The 20759-nt window shown below is 42.0% G+C and overlaps 1 protein-coding gene and 1 pseudogene across 11 annotated transcripts in view; one reads left to right on the top strand and one right to left on the bottom strand.

The window, feature by feature from the left end:
• KLHL3 (kelch like family member 3) overlaps positions 1 to 20759 on the bottom strand; it is a 279580-nt gene that overhangs the window by 164652 nt on the left and 94169 nt on the right. For 7 of the 11 annotated variants that reach the window (XM_032425120.1, XM_032425122.1, XM_032425123.1 and 4 more), the window contains 6 exons: positions 16876 to 16996; positions 14233 to 14301; positions 11068 to 11159; positions 9207 to 9327; positions 8855 to 8917; positions 6696 to 7653 (listed from right to left, as the gene is read on the bottom strand). The gene's annotated coding sequence lies outside the window, so the exon portion shown is untranslated. The remainder of the gene's footprint in view (positions 1 to 6695; positions 7654 to 8854; positions 8918 to 9206; positions 9328 to 11067; positions 11160 to 14232; positions 14302 to 16875; positions 16997 to 20759) is intronic. The other 4 variants (XM_032425125.1, XM_032425124.1, XM_032425127.1 and 1 more) reach the window with 4 other exon arrangements.
• LOC116645127 lies at positions 12412 to 14226 on the top strand (annotated as a pseudogene).

Below are 20759 nucleotides of genomic sequence, written 5' to 3'. Positions count from 1 at the left end.
CCCATGTTGGGGGCATAGATATTTACAATTGTTAGATCTTCTTGTTGGATAGACCCTTTAAGAATGATATAGTGTCTTTCTGTATCTCTTATTACAGACTTTACTTTAAAATCTAATTTGTCTGATATAAGAATTGCTACCCCAGCTTTCTTTTGAGGTCCGCTGGCATGGAAGATGGATCTCCATCCCTTCACTTTCACTCTGGATGTATCTTTAGGTTCAAAATGAGTCTCTTATAGACAGCATATGTCTTTTTATCCAATCTGCAACCCTGTGCCGTTTTATGGGAGCGTTTAGGCCGTTCACGTTGAGAGTGATTATTGAAAGATATGAATTAATTGTCATCATGTTGCCTGTGAAGACATAGTTTTTATAGATTGTCCCTGTAAATTTCCGTTGTATATCACTCTTGGGGTCTTTCTCCTTTTATAGAACCCCCCTTAATATTTCTTGCAGGGCCGGCTTAGTGGTCACATATTCTTTCAGCTTCTGCCGGTCGTGGAAGCTCTGCATCTCTCCATCCATTCTAAATGAAAGCCTTGCCGGATAAAGTATTCTTGGCTGCATGTTCTTCTCATTTACTACCCTGAATGTGTCTTGCCAGGCCTTTCTGGCTTGCCAGGTCTCTGTGGATAGGTCTGACGTTATTCTGATGTTCCTCCCTCTGTACGTAAGCAATCTCTTCCCCCTAACTGCCCTTACGATGGTTTCCTTGGTTCTAAGATTTGCAAGTTTTACTATTACATGCCGGGGTGTTGGCCTGTTTTCCTTGATCTTAGGAGGGGTCCTCTCTGCCTCTAGGACTCGAATGTTTGTTTCATTCCCCAGATTAGGGAAGTTCTCAGCTACGATTTGCTCAAATACATCTTCTAGTCCTCTCTCTCTCTCCAATCCCTCCAGGATTCCAATTATTCTGACATTGGAACACTTCATGGTGTCACTTATTTCTCTGATTCTATTTTCATGGATTCTGAGTTGTTTTTCCCTGGCCTCCTCTTTTCCCTTTTTATCTATTATATTGTCTTCCAGGTCGCTTATTCTCTCTTCTGTCTCAGTTACCCTAGCTGTTAGATTATCTAGATTGGATTGGATCTCATTGATAGCATTTTTAAGTTCTGCCAATTCAGCTTTCATTTCTGCCCTTAGAGACTCTATGTTGCCATTAATTGATTTCTCCATTCTAGCCATTGTCTTCACAATTGCTAGCCTGAATTCCATCTCCGACATCTTGGTTATATCTGCATCCATTTGTAAATCTGCAGCATAAGTCATAATCTCGGAGTCTTTTCTATTTTGGGGGCTCCTCCTCCTAGTCATTCTGTTGATGGGTGTTTGAGGGAATGTATAGAGTCCAAATTATTGACCAGAACCCAAGCAAGATGCACCTGTTTTCTTAGGACCTTAGGGTTGCTGGCCTCTTGTTTTCCCAGCCTGTCTTCTGCGGGAGGGGCCTGCCGCGCTGTTACTCAGGCAACCCTGTTTGGGCGGAGTTGCCCTGCGCCCCTGTGGCGGGGGATGGGCTCAGTGGGAATCAGTCTTTGGGGCTTTTATTCTCAGCGCCTTTCCCTGGCGGCTTTCCGCGTCTCTTCCGCGAGTCAGAGAAGAAGAGACCATTTCCAACCCTCTGCCTCAGAGCAGAGAGACCTCAGTCTGTTCTTCAGTGACCTCTCCAGGCCACACCGTCTCCGTTTCTGTCCGTGCTGCTATAAACTGCAGCGTCCTGGGTTGTGCGCCCCTCCACAGCGCTCCCAGTCCTGCCTCCAGGTCGGGGCACGTCTCTGCCCTTTGTGCTTCTAAAACCGCCAGCCACTCCCAGTTCACGCGTGCGCGACTCCGCCGCTTGGGGTTCCATCCGCAGACTGCAGTTCGCGTGCGCGCGACTCCGTCGCTCCGGGTTTCCACCCCGGGGGCTGCAGTTCACCGCTGCGACCCCGGCACTCCGGGTTTGCGTCCCGGGGGCTGCAGTTCGCGTGCGTGCGACTCCGCCGCTCCAGGTTTTCGTCTGGGGGCGGGGGGGGGGGGGCTGCAGTTCGCATGTGCGCGACCCCACCGCTCTGGGTTTCCGCCCCGGGGGCTGCCCTGAAGTCCTTTCCCCGCTGCTACCGGTCTGCGAGTCTGTGCCCATCCGCAGCGCACGAGGCTGTCGCTCACCGGCGGTGTAGGATCCCCACGTTCAGGCACCCACCCGCTGCCGTTTATCCTCCGATATCTGCCTGCAGAATCACGGCTCTCCGCTTCGTACCTCAAAACCAACCACCTGCGATATTCTGTTTGTAGAGATCCAGATCTTCTTACATCTCAGGCTGGTTTCGTGGGTGCTCAGAGTGGTCTGGTAGATATCCAGCTCAATTCCGGGGACCAGCTGAAATAGGGTCCCCTACTCCTCCGCCATCTTTCCCCCCTCCAAGGTACAAATTTCTAGTTATAGGATAAATTAAGTCCTAGGGATTTAAAGTATAACATAGTGACTATAGTTAATACTGTACTGTATATTTTAAAGTTGCTAAGAGAGTAGATCTTAAAAGTTCTCCTCACAGAAAAAAAAATTGTAACTATGTATGGTGATGGATGTTAACTAAACTTATTGTGGTAATCATTTCACAATATATACATAAATCAAATTATTATGTTGTACACCTAAAACAAATGTCAACTATAACTCAATAAATAATAACAAATTTTTAAACAAATATTTAAGTAAAGTCTACCAGACACCATGTTAAGTTCAAGAAATGCATCCCTGAACAAGACAGACAAAGCCCCAATCTCAAGGATTTTATAGCTGGTGGAGGGGGTGTTGGAAGAGCAGAAAACAAACAAACACAAACAAAAAATTAGGAATGACAGGTACTGAAAGATAAATGACAAGTAGTTGGCCATGTGATGATCAAGGGGAAGAACCTTCCAGGCAGAGGAAAGAGCTAGTATAAAAGCCCCAAGGAAGAAAGAAGACCACAGGGTTGGATAATACTGACAGAGAAGAGTGGTAGGTAATGGGGGTAGAGATCTGGCAAGGGCCAAATCATGCACGGCCTCATAGGCCAGGCAAACAAATGTAGATTTTTAAGAGCAATAGAAACCACTGAAGGATTTTAAACAAGGAAGTAACATGATGTAATATCTTAAAATTTAAAAGATGACTGGCTGCTCTATGAATCGTGGACTGCAGGATCGAGGCAAGGAAACGAACAGAGGTCTACCATAGTAGTCCAGGAAACAGATAATGATGTCGAGAACTAAGCTCGTAGAAATGAGAGAAAGTAGATAAACTCAAATACACTAGGGTGGCAAGGGACTTGCTCAGGGACTTGATACAGGGTATAAGAGAACAGGAGGAATCAAGAATGCCTCCCAGGCTTCCGACTTGAGCAACGAGGTGGACAGCAATTCCATTTACTGAAATTTGTAAGACTGGGAGAGGAGGCAGGTCTCCATGGGTGAAAACCACAAGTTTTGTTTTGGACATGTTAAGTCTAAAATCCCTATTAGACATCTAGGAAGAGTGATTAAGTAAACAATTGGATAGAGGGGTATGGACATAAGTGAAGTGTCAGAGCTAAAGATAGAAATTTGGAAGCAATTTTCACATAGTATTTAAAGACATAAGACAAGATGACATGGTAAGAGTGTATAGAGAAGATATCTCAAGAAAGAGCCCTGGGGCTTTCCAACATTTAATACCCTGATGAAAGAAAAGGAGAATGAAGGGGAAGATGAGGTAAACACACAAAAGAGACTGAGAAAGAGCAACAAGTGAGATAGAAAAGAAAGCAGGAAAGTATAATGTCTTAGAAGCCAAAACAGGAAAGTGTTTCAAAAATGAGGGCTGCTGTGGGGTGCCTGGGTGGCTCAGTCGTTAAGCGTCTGCCTTCAGCTCAGGTCATGTTCCTGGAGTCCTGGGATCGAGCCCCACATCGGGCTCTCTGCTCGGCGGGAGGTCTGCTTCTCTCTCTCCCACTCCCCCTGCTTGTGTTCCCTCTCTCGCTGTGTCTCTCTCTGTCAGATAAATAAATAAAAAATCTTTAAAAAAAAAAAAAAAACCAACAGAAATTTATTTCTCAGAGTTCTGGAGGCTAGAATTCTGAGATCACATGGCTGAGAAAGAGAGAGCCCTGATCTCTTCATCCTCTCATTAGAGAACCAAGCCCATCATGCGGGCTCCACCCTCATGACCAATACAAATCCTAATTACCTCCAAAGGCCCCACCTCCAAATGCCATCACACTGGGAATTAGGGTTTCCATATATGAATTTGAGGGATGATATAAACATTCAATCTATAGGAAATTGCTACAATATAAAAGATAATCAAATGTTAGTAAGGATGTGGAAAAATTGGAGCCTTCGTACATTGCTGGTGGAAGTGTGAAATGGTGCACCACTTTGGAAAACAGTCTGGGGTTTCTTTAAAAAGCTAAACATAGAGTTACCATATGACCCAGCAATCCCACTCCTAGGGATTTTTTCAAGAGAAATGAAAACATGTCCATGTAAAGTTAAACACAAAATGTTCAGAGCAGCATTATTATCATAAGAACCCAAAAGTGTAAACAACCTAAATGTCTGTTAACTGATGAATGGATAAATAAAATGTGGCATATAATGAGATATTATTTGGCAATAAAAAGGAATGAAATACTGGCACATGGTACAACATGGATGGATTTTGAAAACATTTTCCTAAGTGAAAGAAGTCAGACACAAAAGACCAGATATTATAGGACTCCATTTATAGGACATGTCCAGGGCGCCTGGGTGGCTCAGTTGGTTAAGCGACTGCCTTCGGCTCAGGTCATGATCCTGGAGTCCAGGGATCGAGTCCCACATCGGGCTCCCTGCTCAGCAGGGAGTCTGCTTCTCCCTCTGACCCTCTTCCCTCCCATGCTCTCTGTCTCTCATTCTCTCTCTCGCAAATAAATAAAATCTTAAAAAAAAAAAAAAAAAAAATTTATAGGACATGTCCAGAAGAGGCAAATCTACAGAAACAGAAAGTAGATTAGTGGTTGTGTAGGGCTGGGACAGACAAGGAGGGGGAAATAAGGAGTGACTGCTAATAAGTACATCGTTTCTTTTAGGGGGGACAAAAATGTGCTAACATTAGACAGTAGTGATGGCTGCACAACCCTGCGAACATACTAAAAACACTGTATTGTACGATTTAAACTGGTGAACCGTACAGTATGTAAATTATATTTCGATAAAGCCATTAAAAAAAATAAGGGAGACATTACCTAAAGCAAATACTGCTGAGAGATCAGCTAAGATTAGAAAGAGACCACTGGGTTGGGTAGGAGGAAGGTGATTTGTGATGTGGACCAACAAATATTTAGCGGAATGATGGAGACAGAAGACAAAAGGGGGGGACTGAAAGGGAATGACAAATGAAGTAGCATCAAAGAAGTTTTCTTGTGGGGCGCCTGGGTGGCTCAGTCTTTTAAGCATCTGCCTTCACCTCGGGTCATGATCCCATGGGATTGAGCCCCGCATGGGGCTCCCTGCTCCGCGGGAAGCCTACTTCTCCCTCTCCCACTCCCCCTGCTTGTGTTCCTTCTCTTGCTGTGTCTCTTTCTGTCAAATACATAAATAAAATCTTAAAAAAAAAAAAAAGAAGTTTTCTTGTAAAGGGCTGCAGAGACGGGGTGATGGCGAGAGAGGGATATAGAATAAAAAGAGGGTTTGTTTTCATAAGATGACAGATAATAGCGCATGTTTGTTGATGCGAAGGAATCAATACAGTGGGAGAAACTGACAATGAAAGAGAGAGAAGGTCTGCTGTTGAATTAAAGTCCTCAATGCGGACGGATGAAAAAGCACTAATGGAAAGGCTGGTACGTGTTCATTTCACCAGGAAGGAGGCAGAGCGCCCAGGCACCAACTCTGGCACACCGCACACAGCGTTAGGAAGATGAGAAAGGGCTGCTATTTTCTCCACGGAGTCTCAAGCAAGGTGATCAGCCTCAAGTAAGGACGATGGAGTCTATCAATCACATTGCTATAAAACAAAATCATCCCCCCAAACCTTAGCAGCTCATGAGATCCTGTTTTCCTCACAGTTTCTCGGATTTTCATCTTTGCCCAGAAGCCAGTTCTTAAACTTAGCCTTGTTTGCTTTCTGAAGATGCCGGGAAATTTTTAGACTGATAATTCCTGGTTCTTTTGTGTTTAAACATCTTTTCTTTAACAGGTCTCTCTCTTCCCTCAACATTTTACCATAAGCAGAAACTATAAGAAGAAGCCAGGCAGCATCTTTACCATTCCGCCTGGCGATTTCCTTAGCTAAACCACCCAGTTCTTTATGGACATTTGCTACTTTCCACATGAACACAGCTGACAGTGTTGCTAAACTTTCCGCTTCTGCACAAAAAGGATCCCTTTTCCTTCCATTTCCAGTAGTATGTTACTTTCCTTTAAGCCTTCCACCCACAGTCTCCTGAAAAGCCAGGAAGCTTCTTCTCACAGACTCTTCAGGATGCTTCAATTTTTCTCTAACATTTTCCTCAAAGTCCTTTCAGCTTCTGCCTACTGCTTCGTTCCAAAATTTTTGGAATTTTTTAGGTTTGTTATAGACGAATTCCACTTTCAAGTGCCAAGATCTATAGTAGTTACCTATGACAAATCACCCCCAAACTCGGCAGTGAAACAACAAACAGTTATTATCTCAGTTTCAGTGAATCAGGTATTTGCAGAAGGCTTACCTGGGTGACTGGGGTTCGGGGTTTGCCAGAGGTTGTCATCAAGATGTCAGCCAGGGCTGGGGGATCTGCTTCCAAGACTGCTCACCCACAAGGCTTTTGGCGTTTGACCTCGTCCTTCCCATGAGGCCCTCTCCATAGAGATGCTTTTTACATGGCAGTTGAATTCCTTCAGGGTGAGTGATCCAAGAGGGACAGAGAGCAAGGGAAGCCACAATGCTTTTTATGACCTAGTCTCAGAAGTCCTACGTAGTCACTTCTTTTTTTTCCAGTTTTGTTAAGATATAACTGACAAATAAAATTACAATATATTTAAAGCATACAACGTGATGATTTCATATATATATGGTCACTTCTGCCATATTAGTTTGTTTGAAATGAGTCACCAGGTCCAGCCCATATTCAAGGGAGAGGGGACTTAAACTCCACCTCTTGAAAGGAAGATTATTAAAGAATTTGTGGACATATTTTAAACCACCATAAAGAGGAATGAAGAAGGCCTGTGGAGAGAGATGAGAAACAGCTGTTTCTGAGAGTGGTGAAATGAATGTAAGATTGCTAGAAAATTTAGGAGTATTTAAAGAAAATTTGGAGTTCCCAGTTACGATCTGTGATAATGAATTAAAAGGATCAGTCAAGCCCCCTGAATTTGTTGGCCAGATTAGATGCCTCTATCCCATGCTCACTCCTATTGCTTTTATCAGACAGATTTGCAGTATTTGTTTACTTGTCAGTTTCCCCCACTAAATTATGAGACTTTCATTGTCAAGGACTGTGAACTCGCCCTCACATGACAGACATTTAATGAATATTTGTAAAATCATTAAATCTGTTTCAAACTCCTGCCTTTAGTCAAGAAAAGAGGAGGGACAAGATGAAAAAGGAAGCTGCAACACAGCCCAGAAACAGAGGAGGGTGGAAACAGTAAGGTAGATGGGCACTTGCAGGGTCACAACATAACCTGGAAAGAGAAGAGCATCATTAAACTTGCCAAAGAAACTAGGTTATTACTAACAAGTTCTCTAGGTTTGCCACTAGATAGAATTCAAGCTAACTCTGCACTCCTCCCAATCCAGGCTTCGAGACCCAATTCTAATAAAACATGGAGTGTTTTCTATCATAGTCATAACAAATTACCTCAAACCCAGTGGCTTAAAACAACACAAATGAATTATCTTCCAGTTTTGTATGTAAGAAGTCTGATGCCAGTTTCACTGGGCTAAAATTAAGCTATTGACAAGGCTGCATTCTTGTCTCAAGGCTATAGCGGAAAGATGGTTTCCTTCTAGAAGCCACTCACATTCCCTGGCTCATGGCCTCCTCCCTCCATCTACAAAGCCAGTCTAGTTTCTTTCACACTTCAAATTTCTGTTCCTTTTTTCACTCCCATCTATCAATCTCTCTCCCCACTCCCCTTTCTCTGACTCTGACTGCAACCAGAAGAGGGGCCCTTATGATTAGAACGTACCCACCCAGATAGTCCGAAATAGTCTCCCTCTCTCAAGGTCTTGGCCTTAATCCTATCTAAAAGCACTTTATGCCACATAAGGTACCAATTCACAGGTCTGGGGATTAAGACATGGGCATCTCTGTGGAGGTTGTTATTCTGCCTAGCACATGGCTACAGAGATAGAAGAGGAGATGATGCCCAGATGGGAACTAAAGGACACCATACACTCATACAGGTCATAAAACCAACAAGGATTTAATTAAGTGCAGAAGGAAATTTTTAACTTTGATTACTCAGTTTACTTAGCACTACACAGGAGGTCAAAAATTCTAGATGGTGAAGCAAGGCACAGGAGGTAAAGAGAAGAGTGGGTACCAAATCCGGAAAATACCACAGACAGACAAATTTCTGTGCCCCAAAACTATTGCTGCGATTTGGTGGTTTCAAAGTTAAACACAGACAACCATATATTGCTTCTCTTCAGTAAGTTACATATCTCAAAATAGCTCAGATTCCTTGTTTTCCTGCCAAATGCAATGTTCCATTCACAAGCCACCAGATGGCAGAGAAGAGTAGAAAAATAAATTCTTAAATCCAATAATTTTTTTAAAAACCAAAAAACAACTTTTCTTATACTTGGAAAAATCCAGCCCTCTGGAGGTGGTGGAGGGGGGGGCAAACGCAAACATTTTAAGGTAGAAAGGCACCTTACTTTTTTTAAAGGCTTCCAGAGACATCAATTTCACAATTTTCCTCCAGGTGATACTGGAAAAATCTGTTAAAAATGTGTAATCAAGACAGTGTAGCCAAGATTAGCTCAAAGTAGTTAAGCAAATGTGTAAGTTCAGAAAAAAACGAAGAATCACTTTAAACTTAAGAAGAAGCTCGCAAAACCAAACAAACAAAAAGGTCAAAAAAATAAATAAAAATAAAAATAAAAAAATAAAACCCACTGCCTTGGCCACGCGTCTCCCTGAGGAAACTCAACAGCTGACCCCTGGTCATCCCCACTCAGTTATCCTTCAGACACCTCACATTCAACTTGTCCCACACAGGGAACTCACCATCCTCCTTCCACACTTCCTCTTCCTCCTGTTGCCTACTTCAGTGAAGAGCATTATCATCCACCTGGTTGCCAAATTCAGAAACCTGTAGGTCATCCTTCTTGCTTTGATAAACTTCCACCTGCAAACAGTGAGTATTTTATCATTCCTTTTTCTTCATCTACTGGAAATAATCCACTGGTTTTCCTCTTTCAGTAGTTATCCCAGAAATGACTGTGTGCATACTTACTTTAGGAAAGCCAGTATCTTTACCCTATCTTCAGGTAATACGAGGATCTTTTAAAATGCATTATCCCCCTCCTGGATTAAATTATGGCTGTTGTTACTGTTGTGTATTTTACTTATTTAACCATCCTGGGACATTATTATTGCTGTTTTATAAAATCAGTGTTTACCCATACATTTGCCACCTTCTTTGCTCTTCTTTCCTTCTTGTACCTCAGCTCCTCCCTCAAGAATCACTTTTGTTCTGTCTCAAGTACATCCTTTAGAATTTCCTATAGGTAGCATCTGCTAGAGATCAATTCTCTCTGCTTTTTGTTTGTCTGAAAAAAAGTCTTTCTTTCACCCTCATTCTTGAAAGATATTTTTAATCCCAGTTCTACACTGGCAGGTATTTTACGTGAGCCCTTTAAAGATACCATTCCATGGGGTGCCTGGGTGGCTCAGTCGGTTAAGCGTCTGCCTTCGGCTCAGGTCATGATCCCAGGGTCCTGGGATCGAGCCTCGCATCGGGCTCCCTGCCCAGCGGGAAGCCTGCTTCTCCCTCTCCCACTCTCCCTGCTTGTGTTCCCTCTCTCGCTGTGTCTCTGTCAAATAAATAAACAAAATCTTAAAAAAAAAAAAAAAAAAGAATTTAAAGATACCATTCCACAATCACCTGATTTATATTGTTGCTGTTAGGAAGTTAACTATTAACCCAACTACTGCTCCTTTGAAAGTCATCCACTCTGTTCCTCTGGTACTTCCGAGATTTTGTTTTGAGTTTCTATAATATGTCTTGGGTGGATTTCTTTTTATTGACCCTATTCGGGATTATTGAGCTTCTTTAATTCATTCTAAAAGAGTTTCAGTCATTACATCTTCAAATACTGCCTCTGCACCATTCTTTCTCAAGTTTTCTTATGTAACCCCAAATAAATCCTCTTACTCTACCCACCACACATCTTAATTCCACTTCCATGTTTTCCATCTTTTTTGTCTCTCTTGAAAGCATTCCTGATAGTATCTACAGATCTATCCTCTAGTTCACTAATTCTCTCTTTAGCTTTGATCAATCTTCTGTCAAACTGTTAAACTGAATTTTTATTAGGTTATATATTTATCATTTCTAGAAGCTCTATTTGGTTCTTTTTCAAATATTTTCTGCTCCTTTTTATAATTTTCTATTTCCTGAAGATAATTTTAGGCTTGTATTTTATCTTTTTAAATATTGTAAGCATGGTTGTATTAGCCATGGAAGACTAAGTTATGTGGCAACAATAAATGACTCAAATATCTCAGTAGCTTACAACTACAAACATTTGTTTTGTGCTTTCTGTGTTCACTTTGGGTCAGCTGCAGTGCTGACCCACATCTTCTTTGCTATGGGACCAAGAATAACAGATAAGCCATTATCTGAAACATTAATGCCTGTCATGGGAGAAAGCAAAGAGACCTATGACCAAGCACAATGTAACCCTTAAATCTTCTGAAAGAAGCAATATACGTCACCTCTGCTTATTTTGAGTACAATTCTCTTGTAAAGATGGGCACCAAATTCCATGAATAATATTAAAAAAAAAAACCCATCACAGCCCATGCTTCTTATTATTAAATATTAAATATTCAGTTCCCACCCCATCACATACAAAATACTTACCTCCTCCCCAAGGGAGAAGACCAGTCCCACAAAGTCACTGCTTTGAGCCCAAAGTCCAAGATCTCTGATATGTGTTCATTTCGACATCAGATCTAGAAGAGGTTCATTTTAACCTAGATACCTGTTAACTAGTAATCCAAGTTATCTGTTCCACCCCACTCCAAAATATATACATGATAGTAGAACAGCGTCCGGCTAATGACAATAAACCCTCTCATTTGGAAAGGAGAAAGATGGAAGACACAATTCTAAATCCCACTGGGCAGACAATTATAAGCGTTCCTACTCTAGGAAAGTGGACTATTTCTTGAATGGGTCTTGTTTTCTCTACAGAGTGACTCCCTAAAACACTGCTCACCGTGGCCCTTGGTTCTGCCCTCTGGCAAGGTGTTCCTTTTCAATTATTATTAGTCATTCTGAAGAGGGCCCTGGAAAATATGCCCTGCTTGAGGACTTAGCAGCTTTCTCTACATGTTTCCTTCCCATAGAATTATGGGGCCAACAATTGCAGACTCTTTGAATGCAGGCTGGTGGTACTTTTGATGAAAAATTCTTTCTCAAAAACATACTTGGTTTTTTATTTTATTTTAATCAGTTCCCTATATTAATAGCCATACCCATAAGTCCTTTTTTTTTTTAAGATTTTATTTATGGGGGCACCTGGATGGCTCAGTTGGTTAAGTGACTCCCTTCGGCTTGGGTCATGATCCCAGGGCCCTGGGATCAAGCCCCACATCAGGCTCCCTGCTCAGCGGGAAGCCTGCTTCTCCCTCTCCCACTCCCCCTGCTTGTGTTCCCTCTCTCGCTGTGTCTCTGTGAAATAAATAAATAAAATCTTAAAAAAAAAAAAGGCGGGGGAGTAAAAAAATAAAAAAATAAATAGATATATACGTATGTAAGCGCTTGATAAATGACAGAGATGCCACTGCAAAGTAGTGGGAGAAGATGGTCTTTTCAGTAAAAGGTTCTGGGATAATCAAGTATCTATGAGAACAAAATGAAATTATACTTCTAACTTACACCATAAAAATATCAATTTCAAATAGATTATAAACCTAAATGTGAAAGTCAAAACTGAAAACCTTTTGGGGCTGCTGGGAGGGTGGTGCACCGTGATCGTATAGTGGTTAGTACTCTGCGTTGTGAAAACCTTTTGGGGATCCTGGGTGACTCAAGTCACTTAAGCGTCCGACTCTTGATTTCAGCTCAGGTCATGATCTCAGTGTCGTGAGATCAAGCCCCATGTCGGGCTCCATGCTCAGTGCAGAATCTGCTTGGGAGTCTCTCTCCCTTTGCCCCTCCCTCCACCATGCATGTGCACGTTCTCTCTCTCTCTCTCTCCCAAATAAATAAATCTTAAAAAAAAAAAAAAAGCTGAAAAGCTTTTAAAAGACTGTACAGCAGAATATCTTCATGAATTCAGGACAGGGAAGAATTTCTTAAGCAAGATGCAAAAAGCACTAAAGATCGATCAGTTCAACTGCATTAATGTTTGTTGAACTTAGAGGTGAGAAAGAATATAATGAACTGAATCAGAAAATTACAGCAAAATAAAAGGTTAAAGGGGTACACCTAATTGGACTGAAATTCCACAAAGTTAGAAAAGTGATCTGAAATGGCAATGGGGAACTTGAGATAGATAGATAGATAGATAGATAGACAGACAGACAGCTATAGCTAAAGCCAATTCCATTAAGTGCAATAGTTATGCTCTATAAATTTGCCATGAACAGTGAATTAGTGAACACTAGGAAAAACAGAGTTGGATTCTTGTGAGTCTCTAGTCACGTTTTTAACATCAATCAATACATAACCTTGTTTTGAATTTTTGTTTAAAGATACTTCTGTTTAGCTTATAAAGCCAGAAGAGAGCTCTGAGGGGTCCAGTGGTCCTTTACCTGCTGAGGTCTTTGGAGGGCTTAACCCTCCCTGGTTGTCACAGGATTCAGAGACTGACATGGCCCAGCTGGTGATAACACAGCTGCTACTCCTTCGGGTGGGGGTAGCCGCAGTATGGGCAACCCAGCCCAGGACTGAGCTTCTCAATGTCTGTATGGATGCCAAGCCCAGCAAGGAAAAGCCAAGCCCAGAGGACAAGCTGCACAAGCAGTGCAGCCCCTGGAAGAAGAATTCCTGCTGCTTTGCCAACACCAGCTGGGAAATCCATAAGGATATTTCCCACCTGTACAGATTCAACTGGGACCACTGTGGACAGACGGCACCTGCTTGCAAACAGCACCTCATCCAGGACACCTGCCGGTATGAGTACTCCCCCAACCTGGGGGCCCTGGGGCCAGCAGGTGAGCCACAGCTGGCACGAAGAGCGTGACCTGAACGTGCCCCTGTGCAAAGAGGACTGTCCGCACTGGTGGGAAGGCGGCCACACTTCCTACACCTACAAGAACAACTGGCACAAGGGCTGGGACGGACATCAGGGTATAACCGGTGCCCAGTGGGAGCTGCCTGCTACCCCTTCCATCTCTACTTCCCCGCACCTGCCGCTCTGTGCAGTGAGACCTGGAGCCACTCCTACAAACTCAGCAACTACAGCTGAGGGAGCGGTCGCTGCATCCAGATGTGGCTTGACCCAGCCCAGCGCGACCCCAACAAGGACGTGGCGAGGTTCTATGCTGAGGCCATGAGTGGGGCTGGGCTCTGTGGGCTTTGGCCTCTCCTGCTCAGCCTGGCCCTGATGCTGCTCTGGCTGCTCAGCTGAGCTCCTTTTACCTTCTGATACCTGCCCAGCCCTGCCCTGTTCAGCCCCATAGCTCCCAGCTCACTTCCTGTTCCTTGGGGGCGGGGCTCTGACTGACAGTTTGAATAAACCGGACACCCAACATGTAAAAGACAAAAACAAAACAAAACAAAAAAACAAATAAAGAGACTTCTGTTTAAAGATACTTATTTAATACACTCATGCAACAGCCGTATAACTCACGCCCGAATGAAGCTTATCTAACGCAGATACTTAATCTGTAAGGCACATTACAGCCTTCCTGCACTTGGGAATACTGGACAGCACTCCAGCACTATAGATGGGGGACTATTTTAAACAGGGAAATCACCAACAAAAAGCATAAAAATGTGAAAAATATGGCACTAAATAGACCACAAAAAGGACACTTGAATACAGTATGAGAGCTGAAACAGAGTCAGAATAGTTACCTTGTTCAGCGTGGTGCTCACTGGGTGATCTGAAGTTTTCACCACTCCGCATATGTCCACGAACAGCCACTAGAGCAGGGTATTGGATTTGGGGGTTACAAATAAATTTTAGTGAACAAGTGAATTCACAATATGGAATCTTTGAGATCAACTGAATGTACACGATCTGTGAGAAGGACCATGTGAAGTTCTGAATGAAATGGGCAAGAGGTTCTAAGAGGGGAACAGTACCTGCAAGGCCTTGCATTGTGAGGAATACCCAAGGATGAAAGAGATGAAAGGAATATTTGGAATTAACTGACCCCAACATTTCAAATAAAACTCTAGTGAAAGTTCTTTTGGAGGTTTTCATGCTTTGACACATTTATCCGCCATACCATCACAGTACACTGTTTAGGCCTGGATATGAGGGTGTACCCAACATGTCCAAACATCACTGTGTCCCAGACTGTCACTTCCCTAGGATAATTCCTAGAAATGAATGTGGGTTAATACTGACTCACAAATGAGGTTGTTGTTGATAATGTGATACTGTTTGTAATGGGGGTAGACCATCAAGAGGAAATTTGTTAAATTATGTTTTATCCGTAAGTTATTATTATCAAAGGAGTAGTTTCTTTGAAATATCTCCTGGCTAATATTACCAATTCCCACCTCTACTTCTACCCTCCCTCACCAAACCTGATCAGCCATCATGAAAGAGAGGTAAGAGAAGGTGAGATCCGATCCTAAGACAGGTATAAAAGTGAGCCACCAGCTCAGAGTTCCTGTAAAGAGGATCCCACTGCTCCCTACTAACACTTCTCTCGAAAACTGGAGTTGGGAGGGGTGCCTGGGTGGCTCAGTCGTTAAGCATCTGCCTTTGGCTCAGGTCATGATCCCGGGGTCCTGGGATCGAGCCCCGTATTGGGCTCCCTGCTCTGCGGGGAGCCTGCTTCTCCCTCTCCCATTCCCCCTGCTTGTGTTCCCTCTCTCGCTGTGTCTCTCTCTGTCAAATAAATAAAATCTTTAAAAAAATAAAATTAAAAAATTAAAAAAAAAACTGGAGTTGGGAAGAACTTGATAGGTCGTGGGGAAGGGGAGAGACACAGAGATATGAAATAAAGTTGGAGAAGTGTTTAATCTATATACCTTGAAAAAAATTTTTTTTAAAAAGTGTAGAGCTATGATTTTTATATGACTAAAAGTTGACAAAATATCAAAGACAACTGAATTTAACTATTATTGCACATGTCTGGATATAATGTTGATAAGCTGGCAATGAATGGATAAATAATAAAAATAAAGACACACATAATGCATAAATTATGGTATGTTCCAAAAAATGTATTTTTCTTAACTTAATTTCATTAAAATCACTAGTTATGTTGTTATAAACAAGATTTTCTCATGATTTGTATCATATTGCCAGTAAGTATCTAAAGGATTAAAAATAAAATATAATTTATTCAAAGTATACAAAATTTGAACATACTGTCATCGAAATATATATATTAATTGTGCAAAATCAAAAACTAAAATTATTTTTTTAAAGATTTATTTGTTTGAGAGAGAGAGAGCACGAATGGGAGGGGCAGACGGAGAGAATCTCAAGCAGACTCCACACTGAGCACAGAGCCAGACATGGGGCTCTCCATCTCACAACCCTGAGATCACGACCTGAGCCAGAACCAGGAGTGGGATGCGTTTAACTCAATGCACCACCCAGGAGCCCCTAAAATTATTTTTATATTTGTTTTCAAATGTAATCTTTTTTTCTAAACTGCCAAAAATTACCTATAAAATTAAAAGGCAATATACAAATTATAATTAACAAATACCTAATTTAAATAAAATTATTATAATAAAGTTGAAATTTTTATGTAATTTAAAAAAAAACATATTATAATCCTATTATGTATTTTTCTTTCTTTTTTTTTTAAGATTTTATTTATTTTTTTGACAGAGAGAGAGACAGCAAGAGAGGGAACACAAACGGGAAGTGGGAGAGGGAGAAGCAGGCTTCCCACAGAGCAGGGAGCCTGATGCGGGCGGGGCTCGATCCCAGGAGCCCAGGATCATGACCTGAGCCAAAGGCAGATGCTTAATGACTGAGCCACCCAGGTGCCCCTATGTATTATGTATTTTTCAAAAATAGAGCTACTCACAAGTCTATCAAGTTTCATCCATTGCTAATGTCAACAACACATGTTTTATCTGGACTTTCATATATAAAGTTTAAGAGTAATATGAATTGCTTAATATTGCAAAATATTCCTCAGCTGCCATGGACCACTGTTAAAAATATCAACCTAATTTTTAAGTAGAAACACAACCTGGAATACAAAGAGAAACAAGAAAATGGATGGTTAGCAGTACTGGAAAGTGATTAATTCATTAAGCAGGAATTTACTGCATTTATGTTAATTAATTTGTCCTTTCACCTAAGAACTTCTGCCACTCTGACTCCTCGCTACATACCAAAGCAGCGTCCATAACCAGCATCAAAGCCCATAACTTTCATGACATTTGTTTCAAGGGCATCAGGGCAAGTGATGAAGAGAAGTGTATCTGGGGGCCTGACAGGTGTTAGTCACTAGAGTAAATGTTTGGATTACAAATTGCTCTACCAGTGCTGAGTGCTGGATCCCAAATGACACTTACTTTTTTAAAGTTTGTGATATCTGGGTCCTCTACATACAAGATCCAGGAGAGAGAATCCTCTCGCTCAGGTCTTAAGAGAATACTGTAAGCTTCAGGGAGTAAACAGGTCATCTAGGATCTACTGAAATCAAAGGAAAAATCAATTACTTCAACTTATCATAATGAGAGAGCAGTTAACAGAGAGTCCTTGAAAGAGGTAAAGATAGCTGCAGCAGGGTGAGGAAAAAAAAGGAAGCCTTTCTTTACCAAGCTTCTGTTATAATATTTGTAACACAGATGACTGGTACTCTGAGTTTAGATTCTGCTCCTTTTATTTTTCAAGATACTCCTCAATCTTGAGTTCCCCTAAGCTGGTGAAAGTACGGGGTCAGAGAATCACCTACTATATTAATTAATGCTTATCAAGGTATAAAGACAATAAAACATGTTTTATAACTAAAAATAAAGTATATAATATAACAAGAATGCAAATATCAAGGCTGCAGGGCTCTAGAGAGATGGGAGAAATCAGAAGCTTAGTTCTTTCTTTGGATACTTCTATCAACTTTAATGCCTGCTGTCCAAGGCTATTAGTCTATAAACTAGCTTCTGCAATTAAAACAATGAATTTTAACTGAGGCAAACAAAACTCTAATGCTCACTAAATTTTCATCACCAGTAAGGACAGGTTTATACCAAATAGCCCCTTAAAAATTAAAAAATAAATAAATAACAACAACTCTGGTTTCACCATTTCTCAATCTCTCACACTCATTCTACTCTTTCTTTGGAAAGGGGTGTGGGAATAAAAAACAATTAACTCTGCTCTTAACCTGGATCATATACTTGTACTAAGAAATACTATAGAGATGCAAGGGGCAAGATGGCGGGGGAGTAGGAGACCTGGATTTCGTCTCCTCTCAGGAATTCAGCTGGATAGGGATCAAACCATTCTGAACACCTACAAACTCAACAGGAGATCAAAGAAAAGAAGAGCAACAACTCTCTGAACAGAAAAGCGACCACTTTTTGGAAGGTAGGACGTGCGGAGAAGTGAATCCGAGGCGATATTCAGGAGGATAGACGGCGGGGGAGGGGCCTCCGTCGGCCGCTTCTGGCAAGTGATAGAGCCACGGAGCACAAAATCGGAACTTTTAGAAGTCTGCTCCGCTGAGGGACGTCACTCTGGTGGCGAAGTGGGGGGTGGAACCCTCGCGGGACAGTGTGGTCTCAGGACCCTCGGGGTCACAGAAAGACCGGGGGTACCTGAGTGCGGCAGAGCTCCCAGGTATCGGAGCAGGGAAGCCGGCTGGAGAGACGGAGCCCAGGCGCGGGCTCTCAGCTCGGGGTTGCTATAAACCGTGATCCGCGGCACAGTCGGGCCACTGCTCCTCCAGCAGGGACCCAACAAGCGGCAGATCCGGGGAGACTCACCTTCTTCCCCCGGGAGGAGAGGTGCGGGAGCGCACCGCGGGGATCTGCTGGGTTTGGAGACTCCACCCGGGGTCGGGTGCCAGATAGAAAGGCGCGGTCACAGGCCGGGTGAGCGAGGAGTGTGGCCGGAGACCGGGGAGACGGGAGTGACTGACTGCTTTTCTCTGGGGGCTCGCTGAGGAGCGGGACCCTGAGTTCTCGGCTCCTCCGGGGCGGAGACTGGGAGGCCGCCATTTTCACTCTCCGCCTCCAAAGCTGTACGGAGAGCTTGCAGGGAACAAAAGCTCCGGAGAGCAAACCCGAGCAGATTACTTAGCCCGGACCGGCAAGGGCGGGGCAATTTTGCCTCCGGCAAAGACATTTGGGAACCACGGCAACAGGCCCCTCCCCCAGAAGATCAGCAAGAACAGCCAGCCAAGACCAAGTTTACCGATCAATGAGAACGGCAGAACTCCAGCGCTAGGGGAACACTGCACATAGAATTCATGGCTTTTTTACCATGATTCTTTAGTCTTTCAAAGTTAATTATTTTTTTTAACTGTCTTTTTTTCTTTTTTCCTTTTTTCTTTTTTTTTGAATTTTTCTTTTTCCCTTTTTCAACCAACATCTTATCAATCCCTTTTTTAAAAAAAAACATTTTTATTTTTCATTTTTAAAGTCATATTCTATCCCTTCATAGTAGTTACCCGTATTTTTGGCATATATATATAAGTTGTTCTCTCCTTAAAATCTTGAGATAGTTTCTTCTAACAGATCAAAATATACTCTAAATCTCGAGTGTATGGTTTTTTTCTACTCCCCTGCCTGATCACATTCTCTCCCTTTTTTCTTTCTTTCTTTCTTTTTTTTTTAATCCTCTTCTTTCTTTTTTCAAACAACTTATCAAATCCTTTTTTTAAATTTTTTATAATTTCCATCTTTACAGTCATATTCCATCCCTTCATCATATCAACCCTTATTTTTGTACATATATAAGTTTTTCTTTCTTTAAAATTTTGGGAGGGACTTTCTTTTAACAGACCAAAATACACCCAAAATCTAGTGTGTGGCACTGATCTATAATCCAGCCTGATCATATTTGATCACATTCTGTTTTTGTTTTGTTTTGTTTTGTTCTGCTTTTGTTGGTTTTTATCTTTATCTTTATCTTTTTTCTTTTTTTCTTTCCTTTTCTTTTTTCTCTCTTTCCCTTTCTTTTCCCACTGCTTCAGGTCTTTTCTGATTTGTTTAGAGTATATTTTCTGGGGACGTTGTTACCCTGCTAGCATTTTGTTCTCTCATTAATCTATTCTCCTCTGCACAAAATGACAAGACGGAAAAAATCACCTCAGCAAAAAGAACAAGAGGTAGTGCCGACTGCCAGGGACCTACTCAATACAGACATTAGTACGATGTCAGATCTAGAGTTCAGAATCATCACTTTAAAGATACTAGCTGGGCTTGAAAAAAGCATGGAAGTTATTAGAGAAACCCTTTCTGGAGAAGTAAAAGAACTAAAATCGAACCAAGTAGAAATCAAAAAGGCTATTAATGAGGTGCAATCAAATATGGGGGCGCTAACTGCTAGGATAAATGAGGCAGAAGAAAGAATCAGCGAGATAGAAGACCAAATGATGGAAAATAAAGAAGCTGAGAAAAAGAGAGATAAACAACTACTGGATCACGAGGGCAGAATTCGAGAGATAAACGATACCATAAGACGAAACAACATTAGAATAATTGGGATCCCAGAAGAAGAAGAAAGAGAGAGAGGTGCAGAAGGTATAATGGAGCAAATTATAGCAGAGAACTTCCCTAATTTGGGGAAGGAAACAGGCATCAAAATCCAGGAAGCACAGAGAACCCCTCTCAAAATCAATAAAAATAGGTCAACACCCCGACATCTAATAGTAAAACTTACGAGTCTCAGAGACAAAGAGAAAATCCTGAAAGCAGCTCGGGAGAAGAGATATGTAACCTACAATGGTAGAAACATTAGATTGGCAACAGACTTATCCACAGAGACCTGGCAGGCCAGAAAGGACTGGCAGGACATATTCAGAGCACTAAATGAGAAAAATATGCAGCCAAGAATACTATATCCAGCTAGGCTGTCATTGAAAATTGAAGGAGAGATAAAAAGCTTCCAGGACAAACAAAAACTAAAGGAATTTGCAAACACGAAACCAGCCCTACAACAAATATTGAAAGGGGTCCTCTAAGCAAAGAGAGAGCCTAAAAGCAACATAGACCAGAAAGGAACACAAACAATATACAGTAACAGTCACTTTACAGGCAATACAATGGCACTGAACTCCTATCTTTCAATAGTTACCCTGAATGTAAATGGGCTAAATGCCCCAATCAAAAGACACAGGCTATCAGATTGGATTAAAAAACAAGACCCATCGATATGCTGTCTGCAAGAGACTCATTTTAGACCCAAAGACACCCCCAGATTGAAAGTGAGGGGGTGGAAAACCATTTACCAT

Source organism: Phoca vitulina, unplaced genomic scaffold (assembly GCF_004348235.1).
Source record: "Phoca vitulina isolate PV1807 unplaced genomic scaffold, GSC_HSeal_1.0 scaffold32, whole genome shotgun sequence".
Taxonomy (NCBI): domain Eukaryota; kingdom Metazoa; phylum Chordata; class Mammalia; order Carnivora; family Phocidae; genus Phoca; species Phoca vitulina.
The sequence above is the reverse complement of the archived record's forward strand: the minus strand, read 5'-3'. Positions and strand labels throughout refer to the sequence as shown.